This window comes from Pelophylax lessonae (genome assembly GCF_965119305.1).
Source record: "Pelophylax lessonae genome assembly, chromosome: 10".
NCBI lineage: Eukaryota > Metazoa > Chordata > Amphibia > Anura > Ranidae > Pelophylax > Pelophylax lessonae.
The window spans coordinates 228,030,160-228,043,055 of record NC_138777.1 but is presented as its reverse complement, the minus strand read 5'-3'; the positions used below and the strand labels follow the sequence as shown (position 1 = coordinate 228,043,055).

Sequence of the window (12,896 nt, the reverse complement as noted above, 5' to 3'; positions counted from 1 at the left end):
AAGGAAATAACCAGAGGATGAAATAAATACTTGTGCTTAATAGTCCACTGGACGTTTAGCTTGGATATGCTTGGCATTATTGCCTTTACAAATGTGTCCACAGCCATGAATGCTGCTGGCTCTCAGGCTTGGCTGCAGCACATTTTCCAGTGTGGCCCTTCCTGGCTAGAGTTACTAAGGCTTATATTGAATGTCTCCAGGTAGTTCAGCCAGCGGTCTCTATTGGCAAGATGGAGTCTAGATTTCTAAAACTAGCGCATAAAGTCATAAGCACAGTGTTGACTCTATGGGTAATGGACAAATCATTTGGCATTGTACCATTAGCAGTATAAGGACTGTGAGCTTGCAGTGTGTGATGGATGTCGGGGGGGGGGGGGGGGTGTTGTAAGCTACTGAGTTCTGTCAATCAAAAGAAGTGTCTCCATTTTTGCAGATGAGCCAACATTCAGAAGTTCTTAACTGAGAGTGACGTTTCTATCAAGGGTCTGAAGTGAAGTGGGTGCTAGGTGAGTAACTACTGTGCTTGTATGCATTATAGATTATAAAGTTGTGGATTTAATAACCAACCAGCGTATGACCTGTATGCCAGATGTATCCAGAATTTTTTTTTTTGACTGTCTCCTGTGCATTGTAGTTATGGAAGCCACAAATTGAGGCGGCTCTGCTGTTCTGAAATCACAACTGGTTAGCTTACTACAATTTCAGTGATTGGCACAAGACCCTTTCAGCTTCGATGTTTTATTATAGGTTGGTACATGGTATATTTGCCTTTGTGGGATTGCTGCAATATTATGAATCTCAGGTACTGTACTATAAAGATGAGATGATTGTTGCCTGATCTGGCTGGGTTGGAGGATAATGCTCACATTGTCTGGGTACCAGTAAACCACCCTGGACAGCTGTTTTAAGGGATCCAGCACTTGGCTTTGTTTTATTTTTGGCTTATGTTGAGTTGAAGGTGGTATTTGTCTTTTAAGGATTAGCACAGTGTTCACTACTGAATTTAGGGCCTGTTCATACTAATCGCATGCTAAATTGCTCTATTTTAGTATGGGGACGGGTGTCTCTTTGCTGGGTGGTATGATGCGCTGTTTCAGCTCATCCCACTGTTTTACACAATTTGTTTTTAACCTTATCGAGAATGTACAAAGTTACTCTATTAAGTCTCTGCACTGCCATGTGATCTGCGGTGCCATGCTTTTACAGAACAAAATTCAGTGTGACCGTGCACATCCCACCAGTGTTATGGTGTAAACAGGGTACAAAGAAAACCATTGTTTTCTATGTGCCCTTGTCGGTACTGACATTAACTACTTAACCTCTGGAAGATCTACCCCCCCCCCCCCTTCGTGACCAGGCCAGTTTTTGATACGGCACTGCGTTACATTAACGGAAAATTGCGCAGTCATGCAGCGCTATATACAAATTAAATTTTATGTAATCCCCCCCCCCCCCCCACAAATGGCTTTCTTTTGGTTGTATTTGACCACTACCCGTTTATTTTTTGCGCTATACACAAAGACCAACAATTTTGAGGAAAAAAAAAAAAGATATATGTATGGAGATAGAGATATATATATATATATATATATATATATATATATATATATATATATATATATATATATATATATATATATATATAAATGTATTTACTTTCTGCTATGAAACCTAACCAATAAAAAAAAAAAAAATGTAAAACTTGAAATTTCTTCAATTTAGGCCAGTATGTATTCTGCTACATATTTTTGGCAAAAAAAAATTCCAGTAAGTGTATATTGGTTTGTGCAAAAGTTATAACGTCTACAAAGTATGGAATATATGCTGTATTTTTTTTTTTTTATACTAGTAATGGTGACGATCAGCTTATAGCGGGAATGCGATATTGTGGCAGGCAGTCTGACACTGAAACTTTTGACACTTTGTGGGAACCAGTAACACTAATACAGTGATCAGTGCTGAAAAATATGCACTGTCACTGTACCAATGACACTGACAGGTAAGGGGTTACACCTATGGCGATCAAAGGGTTCAATGTGTGCCTAACCACTGTTTTTACTAAGATGTGATGGATTTTTTTTCCCCTGCTTTTCAGGGAAACAAGATCCATCACATCCTTGCTGACAGAAGTAACTCTGCCTTGTTTACATAAGCAGAGCTCTGTTCAGTGTGTCTCCCTGCCGATCAGCGGGTGCTGGCGGACATCCATTGGCTGGCCCCTGCTGATCAGCTTGTGTGGTGTCTAATTACAGCCGCAGTGCCGGATCACCTAGTACGTGATCTGGCACAAAAGTACAGATCTGCCTCCTTATAAGTAAGTTATACGGTCGGGAAGCGATTATTCGGCTGCAGAAAAGTGCCAATCACTGCACATGGTGTGAATGGATCCCAAAGCGGTTCTGTATTTTGTATAACGTAAACAAAACATTTGTGGTACGGCAGGCTCAGCATCCAGTACTTGCCTTGCACATGCAGCCTTTGTCTCACAAATCTGCAGCTGGAGCCCCCCAGAAACATCTGCGCACGATTCTACTTTTCTGAGAAAGTCAACTTACATAGGGGCTATCTTGGACGTGTTGTGGGAGGCAGGGGAAGGGTCATGCCCCATACCCCGGGTATTTCTTGGAGCTCTAGGAAGTGAGCAGAGGGAATTTAAAGCTAAGCTGGCCAAAACAAACTTTCTGCTACAAGTGCGCCTGCTGGGGGCGCTGTATAATATGTATGCAGCATCAGCGAAAAACAGTGATGTGTTCCAGTAGTGGGATGGGAACTTCCCGTCCAACACCTGGAGCAAAACTGAGCACTGCTCTACTCACCACCTCAGCCAATCAGTGGAAGCTTGGTACTCATTCAGAGAATACAAGAATACAAAGCTGCTTATGAAGGGCTGAGCAGTGCTCAGTCCGACTCCATTTTGGTTCTGGTGTAGAACAGGAAGTTCTTATCTTGCTGCCGAAACGCAGTGCTGTATACAATATGTAGCTGATGAGCTTTAATTGGAACCGTCCTCTTGCTTTTCTCTTTGCACTGAGAAGTTGAAACCAGGCGGCCAATCACCACAGGCAAATAGGATGTTTCTGCCAGCTTTGTGGTTGTCATGTCACTGCTTTCTGTATTTCAGTGACAAATGAGTGGTTAGATTTAGATATAGAGATGAGGACTCAGCGGCTCCTCCTCAAAAGGAAACCTAGAAAAGGTAATTGGGGCACTGATCATCAATGCCCGGATTACAAAAATGGGTAGAAAAACTCAAAACGGTGCCCATAGTGTTGCCAGTCAGTGCCTGCTCATCTGTGCTGCCCATCACTGCTCACAGTGCCGCCTATCAGTGCCCATCAGTGCAGCATATTAGTACCACCTCATCAGTGCCCATAAGTGCCACCTCATCAGTGCCCATCAGTGAAGGAGAAAAATTACTTATTTTCAAAATTTACTCACAGAAAATAAAAACTTTTTGTTTTTTCCAAAATTTTCTGTCTTTTTTTTTTATTTTTTTTGTAAGAAATAAAAAACCCAGTGGTGATTAAATACCACCAAAAGAAAGTTCTATTTGTGTGGAAAAAAAGGCAAAAAATGTAATATGGGTACAGTGTAGCATGCCCGTGCAATTGTCAGTCAAAGTGTAACAGCGCTGAAAGCTGAAAATTAGCCTGGGCAGGAAGGGGGTGAAAGTTCACTGTATTTGAAGTAGTTAAAGTCTATTGAGTGAAAAAGTCAAAAAAGCAACACTTTGCATTGAAAAAAGTCCTTACCCCTTTCCAAATATTTAGCGGCTGAAAAAAAGCATAGATGTGTACGTGTCCCATAGGAAACCATGTTAAATGAACTGTAGTGCATTTCTGCAAAAAGCACCAAAAAACGCATAGGTGTGAGCCAGGCCTAAGACGTTTAGTAGCAGCAGCATGATGGGGTAAAAAAAAAATTAGCCCTTTATAGTACAAAAAGGGCAGATGATTGCTACTGGAAGGGGTTCATTTACACTGTGAAACAGAGAAAGTAATAAAATGTTATATATATATAATTAATTTAGTAATGCACCCAGAAGTAGGATATTTGGGCATTTTAACTAGTCAGACATGAAGTTATATGAAGGGTGAAAGGGAGATCTAAATTTTTTGTATTAACCACTTAAGCCCCGGAAGATTTTACCCCCATTCCGACCAGGGGGTATTTTGCGATTCGGCACTGCGTGATTTTAATGGACAACTGCGCGGTCGTGCGACGCTGTACCTAAACAAATTTGGCGTCCTTTTTTTCCCCACAAACAGAGCTTTCTTTTGGTGGTATTTGATCACCTGTGCGATTTTTTGATCACGCGCTATAAACAAAAAAAGAGCGTCAATTTTGCAAAAATCACAATATTTTTCACATTTTTTTTATATGAAATTCCCCCCCAAAAAAATGTAAAAATCAAAATTTTTTAACATTTTCGGCCAATTTGTTTTATGCTACCTATGTTTGGTAAAAAAAATTGCAAAAAGCGTATTTTGATTGGTTTGCGCAAAAGTTATCGCGTTTACTAACAAAGGGAAAGATTTTTGTCATTTTTGTTGTTTTTTTTTTTAACACGTAATGGCGGCGATCTGCGATTTTTTTTTTTTTTTTTTTTTTTTTTTTTTTTTTTTTTTTTTTTTTTCGGGACTGCGACATTGTGGCGGACAGATCGGACCCTTGACTGACATTTTTGGGGTTACCAGTGACATTTCTACAGTAATCAGTGCTATACATATGCACTGTTACTGTAAAAATACACTGGTAGTGAAGGGGTTAACTTTATTTGGGAGGGAGGGGCTGTGTGTGTCCCTAGGGGCGTGCTTTCTACTGTGATTGGCTGTGGCTTCAGCTGTAAGGACACTGATCAACGGATCTACATAGATCCGTGTGATCAGTGTCTTTACACCGAGGAGAATGACAGGTGGCTTGTTTACACAAGCTGCCTGCCTTTCTCCCTCTCCCCCGCCGATCGCCGAGTGACCGGCGGACATCAGGTCCGCTGGTCACACGCCCGGGGGGGGGGGGGTCCGTGACCACGAGGGAGCGGGAGCGCGCCTCCGGGGGCGCGCACTCGCTCCCTAGACCCTCACAAGCTAGTGACGTAGCCCTACGTCACTTTGCCTGTGAGGGGCTGACTGCCGACGTAGATCGGCGTTAGGCAGTCGGCAAGTGGTTAAAGAAGTACTAAAAGCTGAGACTTTTTCTTCTTTGTATATGATCCTTTTTAATGCACAATACTGGTAGAAGTTTACTTTCAAAGTAATTGTGATATCTTTTATATTACCTCCAATCTATCAGCCTCTACCTTCCCTGAGTTCAGATGCTGATCTTCCCTGCACAGAGTATTTAAAGTGATTTTAAACAACAAATATGTTATACTTACCTGCTCTGTGTAATGGTTTTGCACAGAGAAGCCCTAATTCTTTTCTGGGGTCCCCCACCGACGATTCTGGCTCCTCCTGCCTTCAGAGTTGCTCCAATAGCAAGTTGCATAGCATAGTATAGAGTGCCCCTATGGCAAGGTAAAGAAAACTTCTACCTTTAGAACCACTCACTTCCTGTCCAGGACTACATGTCCCATGAGGCATTGCTCCTCACGCATTCACATTAATAAGTTCACAGGGAAACTTACTGATACGTATGGAAGGTGTACTGAGCTGTATATGTGCTTCATTGTATTTCCTGATATGTAAACAAATAAATAATGCATTCAGTATGCAGGCCAACTAATGGGCTGACCAACTAATCGATTATGAAAATAGTTGGCAAGCATTTCTATAATCAATTAGTTGTCGATTTAATTGATTTGTTTCGGCCCTAGTGACCTGTGTGCCTTACTATGTTTGTTTATTATGTGTAAACTGCGCTGCTTATTCTTAAAGATCTCGGTTTGCAGGGATGAGAAACTGACGGATCAGTGCCAGTTCACACTATAGCGTGTGCGGCGATCGCATGTAATATCGGAGCGCACTGCTCCTTCATTACATGCGATCGGATGTGCAGTGCGAATTCAGCCATACACTTTGTATGGCTAAATTCGCACTGCACCCGCACAAAAGTCGCACATGACCCTTTTTCAGCCGCATCAGGATCGGATCCCACAGTGGTTCACACTTGTGCGATCCGATCCTGTGCGAACTCAGATCGCACTGCGATATGCAATCAAACTGGGGGTGTCATTAACATTTCATTGACACCCCATGCGTATCGCATATGGCAGTGTGAACTGCCAGATGCGCGTTTGCGATGTGGGAACAGGCTGCGAATTCGCAGCCTTCCCGCATCGCACAAGTGTGACCCGGCACTTACTCTCTTTGTACAGAGGTGTGTGTTTATCAACACAGAGCTCTTGGCTGTGATTGTATACAGCCAATCAGCAGGTCCCAGCTGTGAATCCTTGGCCAGGCTCCCGCAGTGTAGTCACGCGTGCCCTAAAGCCGAAAGTAGGCAGCAACGTACGAGTACGTTGCTTTGCCTGCCACGCCAAGCCCGCCCGCTCACAATACATTGCGGTCGGGAAGTGTTTGAAAATGAAAGAGCAGCTCCCCACAAAGGAAGTGCTAAATACTTCTCCCACTGCCTGTTCCAATCAATTCTGCTTTTATAGAACACCCGTGCCAATCTATCCCACAATATATGTGTAAATAGTTACAGCTGCCTTCCTAGGACAAGTAAAATGTGTTGATGTAAACATAAACCATAGAATAGAACAGCGTTATTACATAGAATAGTAACCATATATCACATGTGAAACATCAAAAAGGAGTCCACTTTAATAGTGATCTTGTGCTCAGATCAACAAGTCCACAAATCCAGTGGTGTTTAGTGCACTTCCAATAGTTCACCATGTTCAAACCAGAAAAGGCATCCCTGTGCGTTTTGGACCATACACTGCACTCGCCAGATTATATTTGACTTCTTGCAAACCACAAGAAGGTCAAAAGGCATTTCTTGTTACGAATTGTACCATAGGGATCGTTCCCAGTCCTCCAAACTATCAGTGATATATCAAGAGGTTTTCAGGTGTCCTGCTAAGACCACCCAGCATATCCAAATTGTACCCTGAGGGAATGATTTATACAAAGCAAACCATGGCAAGACAGAAGCGCGAACCTCTCTCTGTATAGTGTAATTTTATTTATATTCACTCATTAAAACATAAATGCACTCACAGGGTAACAGAATGCAATCCTTATGTGAATCGCCGTCCAGGAAATGTCATTGTGCCCTCCAGCGTGTGTTCCCCATACAAGTGGAAATGATGTACCCAAAGTCCTTCCCTATGCGTTTCTTCACGATTGTGTAACGTTCTCAGGAGCCTCCTTTCCGCTTGTATGGGGAACACACGCTGGAGGGTACAGCGGCGATTCCTGGATGGTGATTCGCAAAAGGGGTGAGTTGTCTGTTACTCTGTGAGTGCATTTATGTTTTAATAAGTGGGTGTAACAACTATGGTATACACTGAGAGGTTGTCTTCTGTCTTTCCATGGTTTGCTTTGTATAATCCCTCAGGGTACAATCTGGATATGCTGAGTGCTCTTAAAGGGGCAGAACACCTGCAAAGAAAATATTGCTATATACCACTGATAGTTTGGAGGAATGGGACCGATCCCTATGGTGCAATTGGTGCCAAGAAGTGCTTTTTGACCACCTTGTTTGCAAAAAGCCAAATACAATCTTTTGTGAGGTGGAGTGGTCCGAAACGCACAGGGTTGTTTCTTTCTTGGTCTGAAAACGGTGAATTGGAAGTGCACTAAACACCATCAGCTTTGTGGACTTGCTGATGGTCTGAGCTCAAGAGCGCTATTAATGTGGACCCACTTGTGTTTGATGTTTCATGCGTTTTATATGGTTACTGTTATATGTAATGGAGCTGTTGGTTTATGTTTTTACACAAACAAGTTCTACTTGTTCTAGGACGACAGCGCTAACAATTTACATATTTGTTTTGTGATATATATGGTTACTATTATATGTAATAACGCTGTCTTATTCTGTTCTTCCGGATCGAAGATTATTGAAAGATCTTCTGCATCCAGCCTATTCCCAGGTGTCACGTGTCCTGTTGTGCTCTGTGGTTCCTTTTGCCGGCTCCTGTGTGGAGGAAACCATAGAGTGCAGTGGGGGAGGTCAGCATCCAAAACGCTGTTGAATGCTGAACATTTAATATATTTGTCAGTGGTTTTAAAGCAGAACTAAACCCCATAATCTATGATTTAATAGATTTCCAAAACGGTCACATTCAAGGCATATCCTAAATGAAAACTTAGTATAATGTGCTCTCAACTGAACTGCCAAGCTACCAAATGACAGCACAAATCAGAACAAGGGACATAACTTAGTAGGTTGTGCCAATGCCTTCATCCATACCCCTCTCCCCCACCCCTGCTGCCATAATTTTCTGATGCAGCGATGGTTAACACAACTAAAAGGCTGTCACATGGCTCTTGTCAAGATAATGCCCACCCTTTCCAGCCAGCTACTTCATTCATGCTACAGCTTCTAGGAGTGAAAAATTATGAATGGAGGGGGGGACCTTTCTATTCTGTCTGTCTTCCAGTCATAGATGGTTCATTCAAAGAAGCTGTAGTACGGCTTCCATGAATGTAGCAACTGGGCAGAAATGGCAGGCATAGTTGTGTTCTCTCAATGAGACCGCTCTTTAGTTGTAATAACCCCCCTCCACACTGGAAAATTATGGAAGGTGGGGGGTGGCGTGGATGGAGGGAGATTTCATCTAATAGAGGAGGAATCAGCACAATGGACACATCCTACGAATTGTAAGGTATGACCCTTGTACAGATTTATTTTTTATTCTGGCCGTGCTTAGGCTTTAAAAAATGTCTCACGGGGGAAGCATGGAGGCTGCCATTGCTGGATTTTTATATATATATATATATATATATATATATACTAGTTACCTTTTACTGACCTTTACCATTTTTGAGTCCCTAATCCTGAACAAAATTATAAACACAAGACTTTTGTTTTTGCCCCCATTTTTCATGAGCTGAACTTAAAGATCTAAGACTTTTTTTTTTTTTTATGCACCCAAATCCTATTTCTCTCAAATATTATTCACAAATCTGTCTAAATCTGTTAGGCCTCTTTCACATGGCTCTGTTCTGCTCAGTGGGCGATCGATCCGCCGATCCCCGCTTAGCAGGCGGATGACAGCTCCATCTCCGCTCTGTGTTCGGAGACTGAAGGGTCAGATCCCCGCTGTCCCCTATGGGGGAATCGGATGAGAACAGACAGGCGGGTTTCCATCCGTCAGGATTTGACTGACGGGATCGGATTGGATGTCAGTGGACATGTCTCCGCTGACATCCGCTGCCCCATAGAGATGCATGGGGCATCCGTTCAGATCCGCCTGAAAAACTGACAGGCAGATCTGAACGGTCTGCATGTGTGAAAGGGGCCTTAGTGAGCACTTCTCCTTTGCTGAGATCCATCCACCTCACAGGTGTGGCATATCAAGATGCTGATTAGACAGCATGATTATTGCACAGGTGTGCCTTAGACTGGCCACAATAAAAGGCCGCTCTAAAATGTGCAGTTTTACTGTATTGGGGGGGGGGGGCGAAAACCAGTCAGTTTCTGGTGTGACCACCATTTGGCTCACGCAGTGAAACACATCTCCTTTGCTTAGAGTTAATCAGGTTGATGATTGTGGTCTGTGGAATGTTGGTCCACTCCTCTTCAGTGGCTGTGCGAAGTTGTTGGCTATTGGCAGGACCTGGAATGCGCTGTCATATATGCCGATCCAGAGCATCCCTAACATGCTCAATGGGTGACATGTCCGGTGAGTATGCTGGCCATGCAAGAACTGGGATGCTTTCAGCTTCCAGGAATTGTGTACAGATTCTTGCACCATGGGGCCGTGCATTATCATGCTGCAACATGAGGTGATGGTCGTGGATAAATGGCAGAACAGTGGGCCTCAGGATCTCGTCACGGTATCTCTGTGCATTCAAAATGCCATCAATAAGAGGCACCTGTGTTCATTGTCCATACCATGGGCCACTCCATCCACAATATTGACATCAGCAAACCGCTCACCCACACAACGCCATCTGCCCTGTACAGTGAAAACTGGGATTCATCCGTGAAGAGAACACCTCACCAAAGTGCCAGATGCCATCGACTGTGGGCATTTGCCCACTTAAGTCAGTTACTGTCAGTTACAAGTCAGGTGGAGACCCTGATGAGGACAACGAGCATGCAGATGAGCTTCCCTGAGATGGTTTCTGACAGTTTGTGCAGAAATTATTTGGTTATACAAACCGATTGTTGCAGCAGCTGTCCTAGTGGCTGGTCTCAGACGATTTGGAGGTGAAGATGCTGGATGTGGAGGTCCTGGGCTGATGTGGGTACACGTGGTCTGCGGTTGTGAGGCCGGTTGGATGTACTGCCAAGTTCTCTGAAACGCCTTTTGGAGACGGCTTATGGTAGAGAAATGAACATTCAATTCACGGACAACAGCTCTGGTGGACATTCCTGCAGTCAGCATGCCAATTGCACACTCCCTCAAAACTTGCGACATCTGTGGCATTGTGTTGTGTGATAAAACTGCACATTTTAGAGTGGCCTTTTATTGTGGCCAGCCTAAAGTGGGGTACACACTAGTAGAAAATCTGCTGAAAATTCCCGTCCGAGGTAAAATCGTATGATTTTTGGCTAGTGTGTACACAACTTTCAGCAGCCAATGCTGACATTTTCAACTAAAAGAAACAGAGGGACAAACACCAAAATTTTTATCATCCGTCTCCAGACGACCAATTTTCGTTTAATGTGTATGCAGTACGTCCGTGAAAAATCCGATACGAAAGACCGCGCATGATCTGAAGTTGCTGACAACCCGGAAGTCTAGGAACAAATGTCCCAAAAAAAAAAAATCGGACGAGAAATTTTGTGAACATTTATGCACAGTCAACTAAAAATGGTTATGAACGCTGAGCAAGAGAGAGAAAAATCGGAGGATATTTCGTCCAGTGTGTACGGCCCTTAAGGCACACTTGTGCAATAATCATGCTGCCTAATCAGCATCTTGATATGCCACACCTGTGAGGTGGATGGATTATCTCAGCAAAGGAGAAGTGCTCACTAACACAGATTTAGCCAGATTTGTGAACAATATTTGAGAGAAATAGGCCATTTGTGTACATCGAAAAAGTCTTAGATCTTTGGGTTCAGCTCATGAAAAATGGGGGAAAAAACAAGTGTTGCGTTTTTTATAATTTTGTTCAGTATAGATCAGATGCTCTGGCTTTTATTGAACTGTATTCATCTTGCTCCCAATTAGTGTCTTAAAATATTTAGGTCTGTTTTCAGGATGAGGGCTGTAGTGGGAGCTCTGAAGACTATTCAGCCTGAACATTTATACGGAGTTTGCATGTTCTCTTTGTGCTTGGATGGGTTTCTTGGTACGTTGTTGCGAGGTGGTTCCATGGATTGGGCTTGTTTTTCCAGCACATCCCACAGATGCTTGATTGGACTGAGATCTGAAAAATATGGAGGTCAGACAGCCCAAGGGCTCATTTAGGCCCCTTTCGCACATATGGACTGTTTGTCCATTTTTCATCCATCCGTTGACGGATGAAAAACGGACATCAGTGCATTCCAATGGAAAAAACGGGTGTAAATGGATGATCAATCATTTTACATCTGTTTTGATCGGCTTTCGTCAGCCGTATTTTTCATCCGTTAAAAAAATGGATCGGATGACAAAAAAATGAATGAATTGATGAAATGAACGGTCCTTTGTGTGAAAGGGGCCTTACACTTTAACAAACAATATAGCGCCTACCGCTGCGACATGCTTTTTTTTATGTGCTTTTGATGCTTCAGTGATGCTATGATGCTTTTCTAAAGCTTTAATGAAGCTTGGTAAATGCGCTGTGTTGATTTATTTGCTTTAAAGGGGCCCAGTAGAACCCCAACTCATTAGTACCCCCTGTTCAGTGCATCCTCAGCTTATTAGTACCCGCATTCAATGGATCCCCTGCTCAGGATTACCCCACATATCTCCCGATGCCCAGCAGGTACCCCCAGTTCTGCCGATCGCCCCACCCAGCAGTTACCCCCAGCTCTGCCGATCCTCTGGTTTGCTGATCTTCCTCTCTCACCATTCCCCACTCACCTCCTGTTGTATTGCTCTCATGCTGTTCACCACGTGTGACATTGGTAGTTTCTCCTGCTCTAGTCCCCCAGCTCTGCTGATTCTCTGCCGCTCAGTCCTCTCTCTGCGGTCTCCGCTCCCTTTCTGCTATAGTGTTCCAATGTTGCACACCACATATGCCGTCTGCTAGTTGCTCCCCCTCCATTCCGGACCCTGCTAACCTTCCTGCTGCTCCACACCAGATGTGCCGTCTGCACCAGACACTCCTAGGATTTTTTTTTACACAGACGTGGCTGCTGATGAAGTCTTTCTAGTTCATTTGTTGGTCTCCCAGTGCATCCTGGGATATGTCCTACATGCAATACCTCCAAAGCACAGCTAACACTTTTTGAAATAAAAGCCCCTCAAAAGCTTCAGGTGCGGTTAGCGAGCGTTGTCATAGACTTCTGTGGAGGCTTTGAAGCACCAAGAAAGCGACATAGGAGATAATTTTTTAAGCAAATGCAACATGTAAATAGGACTGTAAGGTGACTATTTTCTTTAGTGACTGGAGCTTTTTATTGGCATTCAGAACGCTTTAAAAAAGTGTCCAATGCCACATATTGAAGCAAGTGTAACCCAGCCCTTACTGGCGGGACATCGTGTGAAAATAAGGGAAAGAGGCTAAAGGAAAAAAAATGTAGGCTGCACTATGTTTGCTTTTGGGTTTACACCTTTAACCCCTTCCCGCCCAGCCGTGGTGTCCCTATAACTGGTCTGATTACATTTGGGGTGGCATGAT

General features: G+C 43.5%; 1 protein-coding gene across 2 annotated transcripts in view; it reads left to right on the top strand.

Annotated features, from left to right (window-relative positions):
- SIAH1 (siah E3 ubiquitin protein ligase 1) overlaps nucleotides 1–12,896 on the top strand; it is a 57,517-nt gene that overhangs the window by 35,644 nt on the left and 8,977 nt on the right. Inside the window, exon 2 of one of the 2 annotated variants that reach the window (XM_082270855.1) lies at nucleotides 434–506. The exons of the other annotated variant lie outside the window; for it this stretch is intronic. The gene's annotated coding sequence lies outside the window, so the exon portion shown is untranslated. The remainder of the gene's footprint in view (nucleotides 1–433; nucleotides 507–12,896) is intronic. 2 annotated transcript variants of the gene reach the window in all.